We start from the raw sequence: 14,873 nt of genomic DNA on the forward strand, positions 1-14,873 counted from the left end.
CGAGAAGTTTGTGCTTAGAGGCCAGTCAGTCACTGCCGAGATGTGTGACTGACCTGTGAACACACAATGCACCGCCTTCTGCTTCGTTTTATTCACCAGCTGTCACGAGGGCGACACATTTCTATCAGCCCGAGCCCTCCCTATCCAAGCAAAGGCCGCTCTGGCTCCTAGCGCCAAGCAGGGAGAGCACGTCGCTAAAGCTCCTTCCAACCGGTGCTGCAGAAATAGCCCAGGCCACTGAGGCTCCTCGAAGATCGTGCACAGGCCGCGCAGCTCGTTCAAGCCTATGCTGACCCGAGGGCACAGACAGTACAGCGCCTTGAAGCCAGACAGAGAACACAGGCAGCTGCTACTCATTGAATCCATTACTGCCTATTACTCAAATCGCCTGCCACCGCCGGGCAGCACAGGTCGCTGAAGCCCCTTGAAGCCCTTGCTACCAGGAGAGCACAAACCACTACAGCTCATTGAAGCCCTTGCTGTCTAAAGTGCTTTCCCGCCTAGAAATCGCCCGCCCCGGCCGGACAGCACAGGCCATGCAGCTCCTTGAAGCCCTTGCTACCAGGAGGCCACACACGATTACAGCTCGTTGAGGCCCTGCCTGCCTAGATAATGTTTGCTCTGAAACCCCTTCTAGCTCATACTACATAACAGCACAGGCCTCTGTGACACTCCAAAGCCGTGCTGCCTAGGAAGCAGAGACCACGCAAAGTGCTCAAGTTGCTGCAGCTCCTTGAAGCCCTTGCTACCAGGAGGGCACACACGATTACAGCTCATTGAAGCCCTGCCTGCCTAGGTGATTTTTGGTCTGAAGCCCCTTCTAGCCCTTATGGCAGAAACAGCACAGGCCTCTGTGACACTTCAAAGCTGTGCTGCCTGCCTAGGAAGCAAAGGCTGTGCAAAGTGCTCAAGATGCTGCAGCTCCTTGAAGCCCTTGCTACTAGGAGGGCACACACGATTATAGCTCATTGAAGCCCTGCCTGCCTAGATCATTTTTGCTCTGAAACTACTTCTAGCTCCTACTGCAGAAACAGCACAGGCCTCTGTAAAACTTGAAAGCTGCGCTGCCTAGGAAGCAAAGACCAGCAAAGAGCTCGAGATGCTGCAGCTCCTTGAAGCCAGGTGCCTAGAGAACATAGGTCTGCAGGACAACGTGTGGCTTAGAGCACACAGGCCATCTGAGGTCTTTGAGGGCCCAGCTGCCTAGTGAGCACGGGTTGCAGCAGTTCATTGAGGCCTGTGCTTCTCATTGACGCCGGTTGCCGCCTACTAAATCAGGCCCCATAGCTCTTTGAAGCACCTGCTGCCTAGAGAGCTTCAGACCGCCGCATCCCATTGTAAATTGAAGATGCTGCCACGCCCGGAAGGCCACTCCTCCCGCGGCCCAGTGAATAAATGCAGGCCGCAGCAGCACTTTGAAGCAGACACTGCCTGCCTACACGCTCTCACACTCTCTCTCTCTCACACTCTCTTTCTCTCACACACTCTCTCTCACACACACACACTCTCTACTACTCAACATTACTCACTCATAATAAGTCACTCTATACTACTCACTCTTTACTACTGAAACTAAAAATACACTTTTTATATGTAAGGGTGTGGCTGTGCATGTAAATGTGTGTGGCTCTAGGACTCTTTACTGCTCACTCTCTCACTATTTAATACTCACTCTTTCACTTTTTACTGCTCGCTCTCTAATACTCTCTTTACTAATAACTCTCTCCTACTCACTATCAACTACTCACTCTACTACTCTACTACTTGCTCTGTGTGTGGGTGCTAATGCAATAGGTCTTGCAACTGCAAGCAATTAAGCTATTGGCAATATAAATGACAATGCCATTTATTTATGATTTATAAAAAAAAAAATGTCATGAGCAATGCCAATGGCTCTACCTTTAATAATGCTGAGACCATTGCATTGTAAATGCTTGTTTCACCTGTGAATGTGGGGCTTTGTGGATCTTGTGATCCTTAATAACCTCATCTTCTTCATTAAGAAAATCTGGCAGTTGTTGGCACCTGTTGGGTCCGACAGGGTATTCTTGGATTTAAGCATTTCCACAACGGGAAAACGTAGGGGGGTGGCAGGACCCACATCTAAAGATTCCTCGAATACGGTGAGAACTATGGACACTTTTCTGCAGCAAGTTGTTGGAGTCCTGGATAAGAAGATCGAATTGGCTGCCAGGTGATTTTCCCGTTCCCCTCTCCCCCTCCACCCACAGGGTTCATTTGTAGCCCACAAGAAGGCTCCCTATACAGGCAGCACGTGTCGGACTGATGGACATGGCACAAGATCAGGCTGGGGCTACCTCCCTTTTTACACCAGAGGCCTCCTCGCGCGATTGGGCTGAGTTAGCAGTGCCTAGGGCAAGTACTGGTGTGACCCCTGGAGGTGGGACGGGAGTGGGGGTGGGTGCAAAGAAGAAACGCCCTTCAATGGGGGTCCTTGTAAACGCAAAAAGAATACTAGCCCACAGTTAAATTTAGCAGTGCCCCAAGAAGGGCCCAACTTGGATACCATTTCGTTTGACATGTTTAAGGCAGCCCTGCTGTCAGCACTGGACACCATATTAGAAACTATCCCGCTTCGATTATCCACGCTGGAAAATAACCTATCTATATTGACTGCTACACTGCAAAGGGACTGTACACCTCCCCTTATATGCCCCCCTTCCCCAAAGGCCGCGGCCACGGATGTATGACATTACAACGCATACATTCACAACGCATACCATTACAACAAAAGTTTTACAACGCATGATCCATTACAGTGCATGCCATTACAACGCATGCCATTACAACGTAAGTATGGGTAAGTATTTTTTAGTGTAAGTGTTGGATAGTGTAGGGGTTAAAATTACTATTCTAACTCCAGGGGGGCATAACAGTAGGGAAAGTGTTGGATGGTGTAGGGGTTAAAATTAAATTAAATACTTACCCATACTTACGTTGTAATGGCATGCGTTGTAATGGCATGTGTTGTAATGGATCCTGTGTTGTAATACTTTTGTTGTAATGGTTGTGCGTTGTGAAAGTTGCGTTGTTAAGGATGTTTCCCCGCGGCCACAGCCATCGTCAATAGCTCCTGTGGTAGTGGCATGGGGACTGGCGCTACCGCTGAGTCTGTCAAGGAGCAGTCAAGTCATCTTGTAGCTAAAGTCCGCTCTGACATGATAGCACCACCCTTGAACAGTAAGGAACCTTTGGCCCAACAAAATAATTGTAGTGGGGAGTGTCTCTTGAACCCAGAGTTCTCTTTTTCGCCAAGCCCAGGGATCCAAAGCGGGCGGATTCTACAGCTCCTCGGATGAAGGCCGGGAATTGAACAATCCTCTCCCTGGTATGTGTTCTGTTCACTTCCGACCAGAGTCTAGCCCGTTTGTCGTGGTTTTAGACAATGTACCCCATCTTGCTCCAGGGACAAAGGACGATTTTGTCCAACTGAAGAATAAGGTGGTGCACTGGCTAAATTCAAACAATACTCTAGGGCGGAAAACTAAATCATCATGGTACGTAGGACACATGGGGGGGGGGGTTAGTTTCAAGAAAGCAGGGGGGAGATTGTGTTGTCATTAATTTTAACAATTCTTTTATAGTAAATCGAATTTTAAGTACAGTTGCGCAAACTAAATACAGGTGTTGGAATTCGGCAATTGTGGCACTCCCGCTGGGCTACTTTTATAGGCCCTGAAGTTACCAACCAGGGTTCCAACAGGACTGGCGTTAAGAGGTGGGCTATAGGATTCAAATGGAGGCGTCCACAGAAGTAAGCTTAGTAAATAGGTTTACCCCCTGAGCTCATTGGAAGGGTGTGATTGACGCTTTGCCTATACCTCAGGCAAAGGCATCGCCCTTGGACCAGGTATTTAATGTGTGTGAAGGATGTATATTTCTTTTCTGGAACTTTGCAGGGCTTGCAAGTAGAATCGAGGACCCTTATTGGTTACTCTTTGTTAAACGCTTTGATGTGATTTGCCTCCAGGAAACATAGGCTGTAGAGAACAGTTACGATCTGGAAGGCTAAAAAATCTTCTTCGTGCCAGCTACCCCCTCTAGGCTAGGACGAGCCAAGGGGGGGGGCTTGTTACCTTTGTTTCGGTAGCAGTCCGCTGCAGCTCTGCCACATCGCTCCATGCCTCCTCTATTTTGCATGTGATGTTAATATCCAGCGGAAAGAGCAAGCTCCAGTTGGTACATTTTTACAATCCAGGAGTCGCACACTTGGAAGAACGTAACATAACATGGCTGGGGTCTGTACTCCGGAATATCAATCTGAGAGGGCAGAGTTACCATATCATTTTTTTAACAAGGGACTTTAATATCCACATGTATGGAGATATTAGGCAGGGAGGGGTGAAAGCTATGGGCTGTACGCGACAAGCAGGCTTGCATATGGAACATACACCTCAGGGTACAGCACTATATACTATCTTGCAAGAATTTGATCTAACATCTGCCATGAATAAGCTGCTTCCAGTGAAAACCGACATTACTCCCACTTTTATCGGAAGTGGGTGTGAGACTATTATTAATTTAATCTTTGTTTCTACACCTTTTTATTTCCTGATCACAGATTTTTCGGTTAGGGCGAGTGCATATAGCGACCATAATCCCATTTGTGTCTCAACAGGATAGTTTTGAATATATAAACATATTAAGGAGGATTCAGGAGTTCCTTTCAAAGTGGTGGAGCAGAGAGGAGACTAAAGTAGGGGCAAATCGTCCCGGAGCAGATTCATGAGTCCCTTTTAACTCAGTGTCACAGAGAGTTTGCCACCTGTCAAGTACGTGAGGCCAGTGCATTGGATATTATGGATGCATTTGGAAATATGTCCAGTGTCATAGGGAAGTTATTATGGGCCCCAGGTGGGAGCTTCATGCACCTAGGACCGAGATGGTTTGACTCAGAGTATTCTCAGGCATCTAGGACATTGAAACAGGCCTTGAGAGTGATGCCTTCAGACCTGGTGGCTGTCAAAAGCCTCCAGAGAGCCTACAAGGCTGCTATAGTAAAACGCAAGAGTGCCTTGAAGAAGGAGGCCTGGTTAAATCGAACAGAGGCCAGCATATTGAGCAATAGCTCAAAGTTCTGGGGCATTATTCACAGTCCCATTTTGACTGGAGACAGTGGCAACTTACTGGATGCCCATATCACAGAGGATGATTGGGTAAACCATTTTGAGGGTATTTTTCATCCTGACACTTTGTTGATAGAAGGGCAGGGAAGGGTGGAAGGCAAAGCGGAGCTCTTTTTTACAACACAAGAGGTAATAGCTGGCATTATGGGACTGTCTAAACATAAGGCCCCTGGCCCGGATGGGACCTTCCAGATCTTTATATTGCGCATATGGAAACCTGGGTACCTGTACTTACAGCTGTTATTAATGCATCAGTACAGGCCGGCCGCCCAGACTCCTGGGCCTTATCAACAATAGTCCTGGTCTTTAAAAAGGGGGATCGGGATGGCACCCTTTTCTACAGGCCCATTTCTCTTTTGGATTCTGTGGTGAAGGTGGTGAGTCGTATAATACTGGATAAACTTGTATTCTGGGCAGATTCAATATGGGTTCTGCCCAGGTCATTCCACGGTGGAACAATGTTTAAATCTGTATATGGTTTGAATAAGTACCACGTGGCTCCCTCCGGCTTTATCCATCTAGCCTTTATAGACTTGTACTCAGTGTTCCATTGTGTAAACAGATCAAAGCATTGGCATTTGATGTCTCCCACTGGCATTTACAGGGATATTGTTGTGTTTCTAAGGGGCCTTCACAGAGACTCAAAAGTGGCTGTCCGTTATTCAAAAGATCTCAAAGTGACCCCCAAGTTTGACATGAAGTCAGGGGTGCACCAGGGTGTATACTAGCTTCCTTTTTCTTTAACCTATACATCAATTCCCTGGAGATGGTTCTTTTGGATACAAACGCTGATTGCCCCCAGGTGGGTAAGCATAGCCTGCCTGTCCTCCTATATGCAGACAATGCTGTTCTCATGGCAAGGGCAGTCCGGGGTTTACAACTCCTTTTGAACTCTTCTGTTTTTATGGAGAACTTAGACTTGATGGTTAATCATAGCCAATCTTTTTTTATGCAGGTGGGATCTCACAAAGCTAAGCAGTCTACCTTTAAGATAGTAACCTTGTCAATACCGAAGACAAATGTCTTCTCCTATATGGGAGTAGTGTTTGAGAACACTCTGAGTAGGGGCCCCTTGCTCACAGAAAGGGGGCCTGGTCAAAGCGACCACAGCTGTTTTTAACTTTGCTTCCAGAGTGGGGGAAACCAATAGGAGGCTTTTTAAAGATTTATAGAGCGAAATGCATTTCAAAGACCAGTTATGGGAGCGAGATATGGGGTCACTGGGTTGGAGGCCTTGCAAATTACTGAAAATACTTTCCTGAGGTGAGTTCTCTCAGTAGAGCAAAGTAGCCCGTCCTACGTTGTGCATGAAAAGCTGGGGATGAACTACCCCTCAGATGAATTGGATTTTCACCCTCTAACATTTTGGTTAAAGATTTGGGCTAAGCAAGAAAACACACTTAGCAAAGGCATTTTAAAGGATTGTCTTTTCCTTGACCATGTTTTGCGCATTCGATGGCTCCCGTATAAAAGAGCAGGCCTTTGTAGGGTAAGAAGGGCAGAACTTATTGATAACCCTGAAATAATATGCAAGAGGGACTTTATTTGGGCTAAAGAGTGTTTTTTAGAAGGAGCTGCTGTGACAGAGAGGAAGGAGAGCTGTGTACGCCCAGCATGCGTAGGTACATTGCATTAAAAACTGTACCAACCATCAAACCATAATTTTTAGGGCTTAAAAATATTCATGATCACTTTCTACTGACTAGATTTCGGCTTGCTCTTTTTCCCTATCTCCTGGCACACATGGTGCACACAGGGGGCAGTGCCTCATGCCCTGTGACTGGATGGCCAATCGCCTCAGGACATGATGCACTTTTGAATATTTTATAGTTTTTATGTGGTTCCCAGGAAGTTAGTCATTATTTCCTTCCTTAGAAAGGCTTGTTTTAGGCGGGTGAGACCAGCTGTTAACTTTATACTATCACCTCTAATGACACAATTTTGTAAACGCTTAACTTTTTAAGGACTGCTTTTAGGCTTAGGTCAAGCTGTGACTAATCTTGGCATCAGGATTTACAATTTTTACTCTGTAATTAGACTACTTTGGATGTACTGAATTGCGATTTTATATGTATGTGAAGTTTTATTGATGTTTCTATGACTTTTATGGATTTATTCATAAAACCGAATTAAGTTTTGATGTGGACGATGAAATAATTTTGCTACAAACATGTCGATTGATCGAGTAATCTTAGATGAGATTAACTTTTAAATTACTTAGGAGCATATGTATCATCCGTTTTTTGAGTCGCAAACGCAGCGATTCGCAAAAAAGCAGCATTTGCGACAAAAAAATTGGAAAATGCAATGTATGATTAAAATCGCATCGCAAAATTATGCTACATATGAAGCACCAAAGTTGTGCAATTTCTCATTAAGAAATCGCAAATTACCACCAACTTGAAGTTGGTGGTAATTTGCGATATCTTTCACAAATGCACTTTTTGGCATTTGTAAAGGTGCCATGTGGCACACATACATGCCTTAGGGCATGTATGTACGCCGAATGCGCACACTTGTAAATTTCATGGGTGCATCAGGATGTCCTTATGACACCCTTGCACCCTTGAAATTATTCTCAATTTGCGTTTCTCAAATTGTGAATTGCAAATTGAGAATAACTTCCCATTCATTCCTATGGGCCTCCTGGCCTCCTGGTCGCTAAAAAATTCCTTTTTTTTTACATGCATCCCTTTTTGCAATTCTCAAATAGTGATTTCTAAAAACTCGCTATTTGAGAATCACAAATGAGGACATCTTTTTTTTAAAAAAAGTGGTAAAACAACTGCAAGCTAGCTGGACATATGCAACTGTTCACCTTTAGCTTGTTGTTGCACAAACATTAATAATAGATGGAAGCCTGCAATCTCAGTATTAACACCTCTCCCTAATTTCCTTAATACAGGAGTTGTGACGTCTCTAGTCACTTGCAATCATGAATGACGGATCTGCTAAACTGTAAGCTGTTACAGTTGAGTTGTGACATCATAATGCCTCCTGCCAGAGCCAGCAACTAAGGTGAAACACAGGGATGGACCATCATTGCAGCAACAGTTTAAACAATGGAAACGCAAACTGGATTTTGTTTCTTTGCTCTGTGTTTCTCAAATGAACAGTGATAAGCAGAAAGGGGATAGTTCTGCAACATATTCATTTTGGGTATTTTACTGGAAAAAAATATCTTTCAACATGTTACAAGTCCTTCTGAACAACAGAACTTTATTTAATCAGGTTTACATTATACTGATCCTAATATGCTTTTTCAACAAATTACGAACTTCTTTTTTTAGCGCTTAATTTCAGACTACACATTTCACGTTATTCTTCACTTCTGCAACCACACTATCTCTTTTATATGCAGAAATAAGAACCAGATTTAAGTGGTTTCTGGATGGGTGATAGTGTGACCATGTATTAAAAAGAATTAAATACTCACTGCCGTATGTTAAAAGGATATTACAAGTCACCTTGGTGTTCCATGACCTTCTAAGGCAACTCAGCCATATATTGCATGGGGTAACTTGTTCCTAACTAGAGTGAGGTGTTTATTAGACCCTTCACTATACACATGTGTGCTGATAGAGTCTACCTTTCATTGTATTACAGGTGCTGATAAGGTGGAGTATACTGTTCGTTGTATTAAACATGCTGATGAGTGGGTACCCAGTGCTTAATTTGAGATTTGGTTGCCTGTGGGGAAAACAAGCACTCAGGTTTGGGGACTGGCACTTATTTTAAAGCTTCAGACATTTACGAGAGGAAGAGAGGGAAAAATATATGAAACAGAAAGACAAAGGAAGAGAAAGATGTGAAAACCATCCCAAAAAGAGTAAGCAGGAACCTGCAAGAGTGAGATTAATGGGCAGGGAGTGTTTGGTAGTGGATTAAAGAGGACTGAGATGCATTTAGGACTATGCAGCCTTTGTATTTGGCATGTGGACATTCAATTGCTACCACAACGTACTTCTGAGCAGATCCCTGGGTACAAGCACAAATTATTTTACAAGTTAAGCACTGGATACATCCTTTGGTGTATTGCCAGGCACTGATAGGTGGCTTCTACCCTTTGATGTTTTACAGGTGCTGATGGGTGGAGCTTTCCCTTTGTTTTATTACAAGTAATTGTAAGTGAACTACATCCCTCGTTGCACAGTATGTGCTGATCGGTGAAGTCTAAACTTTGTTGTATTAAAGTGCCGATTAGTGGAGTATACACTTCACTGTATTATAGGTGCTGATGGGTAGAGGGCACCCTCACTGGAATTGCTGTTGATAATGGGTGGAATATATACTTGTTTGTATTGCAAGGTGCTGATGGGTGTTCCATTGTCAGATGCTGATGGTTGAAGCATCCCACTCATCGGGTTGCCAGATGCTGATGGGTGGAGTATGCTATTTGTTTAATTGCCAGGTGCTTAGGGCCGGAAACGTACCCTTCCTCACATTGTCAAGTCCTCTTAACCAAAGATGTCTCACCAAAAATAAATCTGACTGTTACAAGAGGTGTGAAAATGTGGCTGACTGGTGACAGGAACCTTTATCTATCATACACAATAGTGGGTCCGGAAGGGTCCCAGAAGGGTAGAGAGGTCCTCAACCACACGGTTAAAAGGGACACGTCCTCCCTAATCAATGTACACTGCACCTAACGCGTGTCCCTTTGGGAAAACGCTGGTCGTTCCTCCAGAGTTAGAAGAGGCAGGGGGTGGGGGCTTGGGTTTTCCTAAGTATTTGATGGTTATTCTCTCAAGAGGGGTATGCTGAGAGAATATGATATAAAACCAACCGGTTGCTACGGGTGGGAAGGGAGAAAGACCCTTTTCTTTATATAGCCCTCACTCACTCTAGTAGTAACATGCTTCATCATCGGGCTCACCCCAACTCTTAAAGGTCGGCGTGGGCTCAACCATCTTTCAGGGAGCACTTATGATAAGGTGTATGGGGGCGTACCTTTAAAGATAAAATTCCTCACCCTCTCCTAACGTATCCTTTATTGATGGAGTGGGAGGGAAGATTGAAAACACAATAATTGGGTATCAGGATGTAATTGTCCTATGACCCTAGAATAGGCACCAACATGTTTCAGCCCTCCTTAATGGCCTAAATAAGTCCTACTAAATAAGTCCTGGGCTTTTCTCAGGGTGGGATGTAAAGAGGTTACTTTCCCCAAAGACGTGAGTGCATAAATATCACGCAATTTGCAGAGGGCACTTCTAGGTGAAAAGTTGGAACAAGTCTAATACTCGCCGCTGGATTGAGATGAGGAATTACCCCATGTAATCAGGGCTTTGATTCCTGAAGGAGCACAGGAGGGAGACCTTGTAGTCAGTCACACATTCTTCAAAGGTCCAACCCTGCCGTAACCTATTAGCTGCTCTGCTCCCCGGCTTCTCTCATATAATGAAACAGGTCTTTCTCCCTTCTCGCCAGTATAAACAGGTTGGTTGTATATCAGATTCTCTCAGCATACCCCTCTTGAGAGAATAACAATCAAACACTTAGGAACCCCCAACCCCCACCCCCTGCCACATCTAACTCTGGAGGAACGACCAGCGTTTTTCCGAAGGGACACCCATCAGGTGCAGTGGACAGGAACCTTTAGCCATTGCTTTGAGACATTGTCGGTGAACCGTTGGATCAGCCCACACGAGTATTTTAACCTCAATTTTTTCCTGGGTTTTTGTGTGTATCCTTTCCCAGTCCAGCAAGCAAGAAGACGTATCTGTTAGGCACTACTGAGCCGTGATGCAAACATCTCTGCAGCGCTTCCAACGTTAATTTTGGGTGCACATTTCACTCTACTGCTCTATTCTCCTGTGCTTTACTCAAGTATTCTGTATTTCTCTGTATGTCTTTTTCTTTTACTGTAGTGCCATCTCCTATTTTGTTTTACTGTGGTACTCTGTCTCCCTGTGTATTTTTACTGCAGTGCTGTGTGTTTACTGGTGGCTTTTGTAGTCTAATGCTTTTTACGGCAAGGAGTTGTCTTTCTATGTATCTTGTTTAATGAAGTGCTCTATTTTCTGTCTGTCGTTACTCTGGTGCTGTTCTTGAGTAGTTTACTGGATCACTTTGTCCTCCTTTGCATTTTCAGACAACCAATCAACCAATTTACGAGATAAGCTGGCCCACATTTGCTTAATATAAAAGATGAAACATTGTTTCCATTCTGAACACTTACTAATGGTGGTCAAAGCCACAAACAGAACCCAAAATGCATTTTTTATTTGAAGAAGTGGCCGACAAATTAGTGGTTTCATTTTAGAACAATCCGACTGAAAAGAATCATAGAAACCAAGTGTTTGATGGCAGATAAGGATTCCACATGTACTAACAAAAACATACTTAATCAACACAAAGTAAAAGAGCCCAGTGCCTAGTTGTGCCACTTTCTACAGTACTTGGAGAAACGATGCACCTCAGCTGCTTGGTGCAGAGTGATGTTGTGTGAATGCTGCTGTTTCATCTTGTGCTTCGGTTTGCTTCTTCTGAAGTGGGGATCTCCAGAAACGGCATCCTTCTTAAAGCTTCCTTGGCTGGTACCCTCAACTAACGCCCTCTATTACTCTGCCGTCTACTCCTCATTCCAAGTATTAGTTATGGTAGTTACTCACGTTATACGTGTATGCTACGGTCTGTGTGCATGTATTTCTCTACGTTGTCATCTAAACTTCTCTCATCAATTAACAAATCAGAGGTCAATTCAAAAAGGCATGTAAGCGGAAGTGAAAAAGTACTTCTGTAGGTTTACTTCCCTTACTCATAAATGTCTTTATGAATCAGCCCTATATCTCCAAGTCCCTATTAGTAAAAGTGCAAGGAGAGCACCGTCTTTTGCACTCATTTTATGTGAATATTCTCAGAATATTCTCACTTCGTTCCCACACAAATGTTTTGGGGCCCATTCTTAAAGGCAAGCAGGAAGACTTAAAGTAGTACTGCAGGAGTCTTTCTTCACATACTCATTATTCTTTTTAGAAACAGCCCAGTGTGTTTACAATTGTCGAAGTCTTGTGGAATTTACCTGACTTGGATTCTCTTTTCCATGGCAGACTTCCTGCTGACCTTTTTATCCACCTTAGGGATCCCCTTGGATACCTCAAGGAGATTCTCTCTCCTCACCAGCTTCTACGCATGCATTAGCAGGTGGCCCATAACCTCTTCACTGTGCTACCTAACCTACCATTTGCGGCTGGCATGAATCGTGGGGGTGGAGAGGGATAGGGGGGTGGGAAGGGGTCGCGCCGGGCGCATAAAGGGAGGTTAAGTTTAACGTACCTTATTTGGCCTGTCCGGTCCTGCATCTCGTCTGCTTCTCTCTCTCTGCTCATCACAGGAAGCAGGCAGCCTCCCTCCCCTCTCCTAAGCCAATCACAATGTTGCAATGGCAGTGTTTTGATTGGATGGGATGCTGACCACACAGCCGTCTGTGGGGAGGTCATTTTCTCCATGTAGGCTACATGCAGCCTACATGGATAAAAGGGAGAATGCGTATGACTGGTTTGACCGGCCCTGGGCCTGACCAAACAGTCAGTGCCCTCAGAGTGGGCAAGCTACTCCTCCCCTGCCCTAGAGCAGGACCTCCCACTGGACCCTACCAAACCCTTCTGCTTTCTCGCAGTGCGAGAAGTAGAAACATAAATTGCTATTTATAATATTAATTTATGTTTGTGCTTCTCGCACTGCGAGAAAGCAGTGGGGTGATGCTCGTCCACCCACATGGAGGAGCTGCCCCTGAACTAACCCCAAATGGCAGACGGCACATCCAAGCAGCCTGCCTTCCTGCACTGAGCCACCGGGCACCTCCCCATTGTCCCAAAAACCTTAATGCATCTACTCAACACGCCATATATATAATCACCTGGTCGACACCTGACTTGCTTTCCTAGAGTCTTCCTTTTATCTCTTTTGTAGCATTATCTACTCTGGACAAAGCAGACAAAGGATTTTAGCGTTAAACCTAAGCAGCGTTCTATATGAACAAGGTAGGTTTAATGTAAAGCAACACCTCAGCATAACGCAGATATTAAATGTTCTTGGTGAAATAATTAGTTAGGTCTGAATGCTTCTGATAAATGATAAAGCATGTTTATCTGAAAAATAAATAAATGAAAATAAAAGTAAATGATGTTCCACTTTAAAAAAAAAGACAACAAACATGGAAATAATACAATTATTAATGATATCACCAATAGTAATAATAATAGACACAATGGCTTGTTTTTATACAGTTTTTATCAATCAATCAACCAAATCAGCTTTTGTAAAGCATAACACTGTCACCCCTAGGGGTAACTAGGCGCTGTGTCTACGTTGAAGAGCCAAGCCTTTCTGAAGTCTGCCAGCAAGGGTGCTCTGCGGAGCTGGGGGTACGACAGTCGTTCCAAGTCTTGGCAGCGATGCAGGAGAACGAGCGGCCATCGCTGCGACTGTGACGGATGTGGGGTATGTGCGAGGGAAGAGGAGCGCAGATGTCTAGAGGATTAGTGAAAGTTCAGTCAATCGTTGAGGTAGGCATATCTTAGGTCATAGAGGACTTAGTAGGCATGCATGAGGACCTTGAATCGGCATCTTTTTCTTATCACCTGTGTGCTGTTCCTAAGCATCGTATATGACAAGGGCGTAATTCACAAAGGTAAACTTATACTCATGTGTAAGTTTACTCTTTTTCTGTATTCACAAACTACGATTTAATAGTAACTTTACAACTGATGAGACTCCGCAGCCTGGGCGGAGAACTCCCCACATAAAATTATTGGCCTGTCGTATCTTTTTAAGAGTGGTGTTCTCCACCTCGACTGCGGAGTCGTAAAGCTACTATTAAATCATAGTTTGGAATACCCAAAAAGAGTAAACCGACTCAAAAAGTGTATGGTTACCTTTTTGAATCAGCCCTTAAGTGTTTTTATTACTCACTACCAAATGTAATAGTGCTCGGGCACACATCATTCCATCAATGTTCATAACGTGACGCCATTTTTGTTGGACCGATACATATTTTAAAATGTTTTGCTTATGAATTAGTGCGGATTGGAATCCGATGTTCAACTGCCTCACACTAATAAGAATCTCTCTAACTGTCCCTGCTGTCTGAAAATGTACCAAGTGCATTTGATGTTAGTAGATTTTTCTAGAAGCTTCAGGACGCGATGTTAGCGTCAAGAAACAAGACAGAATTGAACAACCGTGCAAGGGAACACTACAAGATGATTGGTGGTCTAGACAAGTGGCAAGTGGAAGGTATGGTTAAGTCTGATAATTAAAAAAATATTCTCCTAAAAGATGAAAGGTCTTTAAAAGCCCAATGCTAAAAATAGGAAAATGTAAGTACAGCGTGGCACTGCTTCAGAATAATGTCAAGTTCCTTTTCCTTCTGGCGACGCTGGTCAGCAAAACTGTCAAACCGAGATTTAAATCATGTAAACACAAAAAGACAGTTGATAGATCCACGGTGCCTGTTATCCTGCTGGGCTGACTGCTGTCCGTCCTCGTGGGCCCTGCGAGGCACTGCCTGCTAATCTGCAGCTCTGAGTAGCTGCGCAGCCAAAGGTTCAACTCAGAAAAAAGAATATTCATCCTTTAACGGGGCGAGAGAAGCAAGTGCTGGAGGGTCATTTTACAGATGGGAAAATAAGACATTTCTGTTGAAGTTGCTTGGCGAAGAAATACAGATTTCCTAAAGCAAAGAGCTGTAAAGCCTCTTCTGCAACCCAACAATCAAGGGAG

This window comes from Lissotriton vulgaris, chromosome 2_1 (genome assembly GCF_964263255.1).
Source record: "Lissotriton vulgaris chromosome 2_1, aLisVul1.2, whole genome shotgun sequence".
In the NCBI taxonomy this organism is placed as follows: domain Eukaryota; kingdom Metazoa; phylum Chordata; class Amphibia; order Caudata; family Salamandridae; genus Lissotriton; species Lissotriton vulgaris.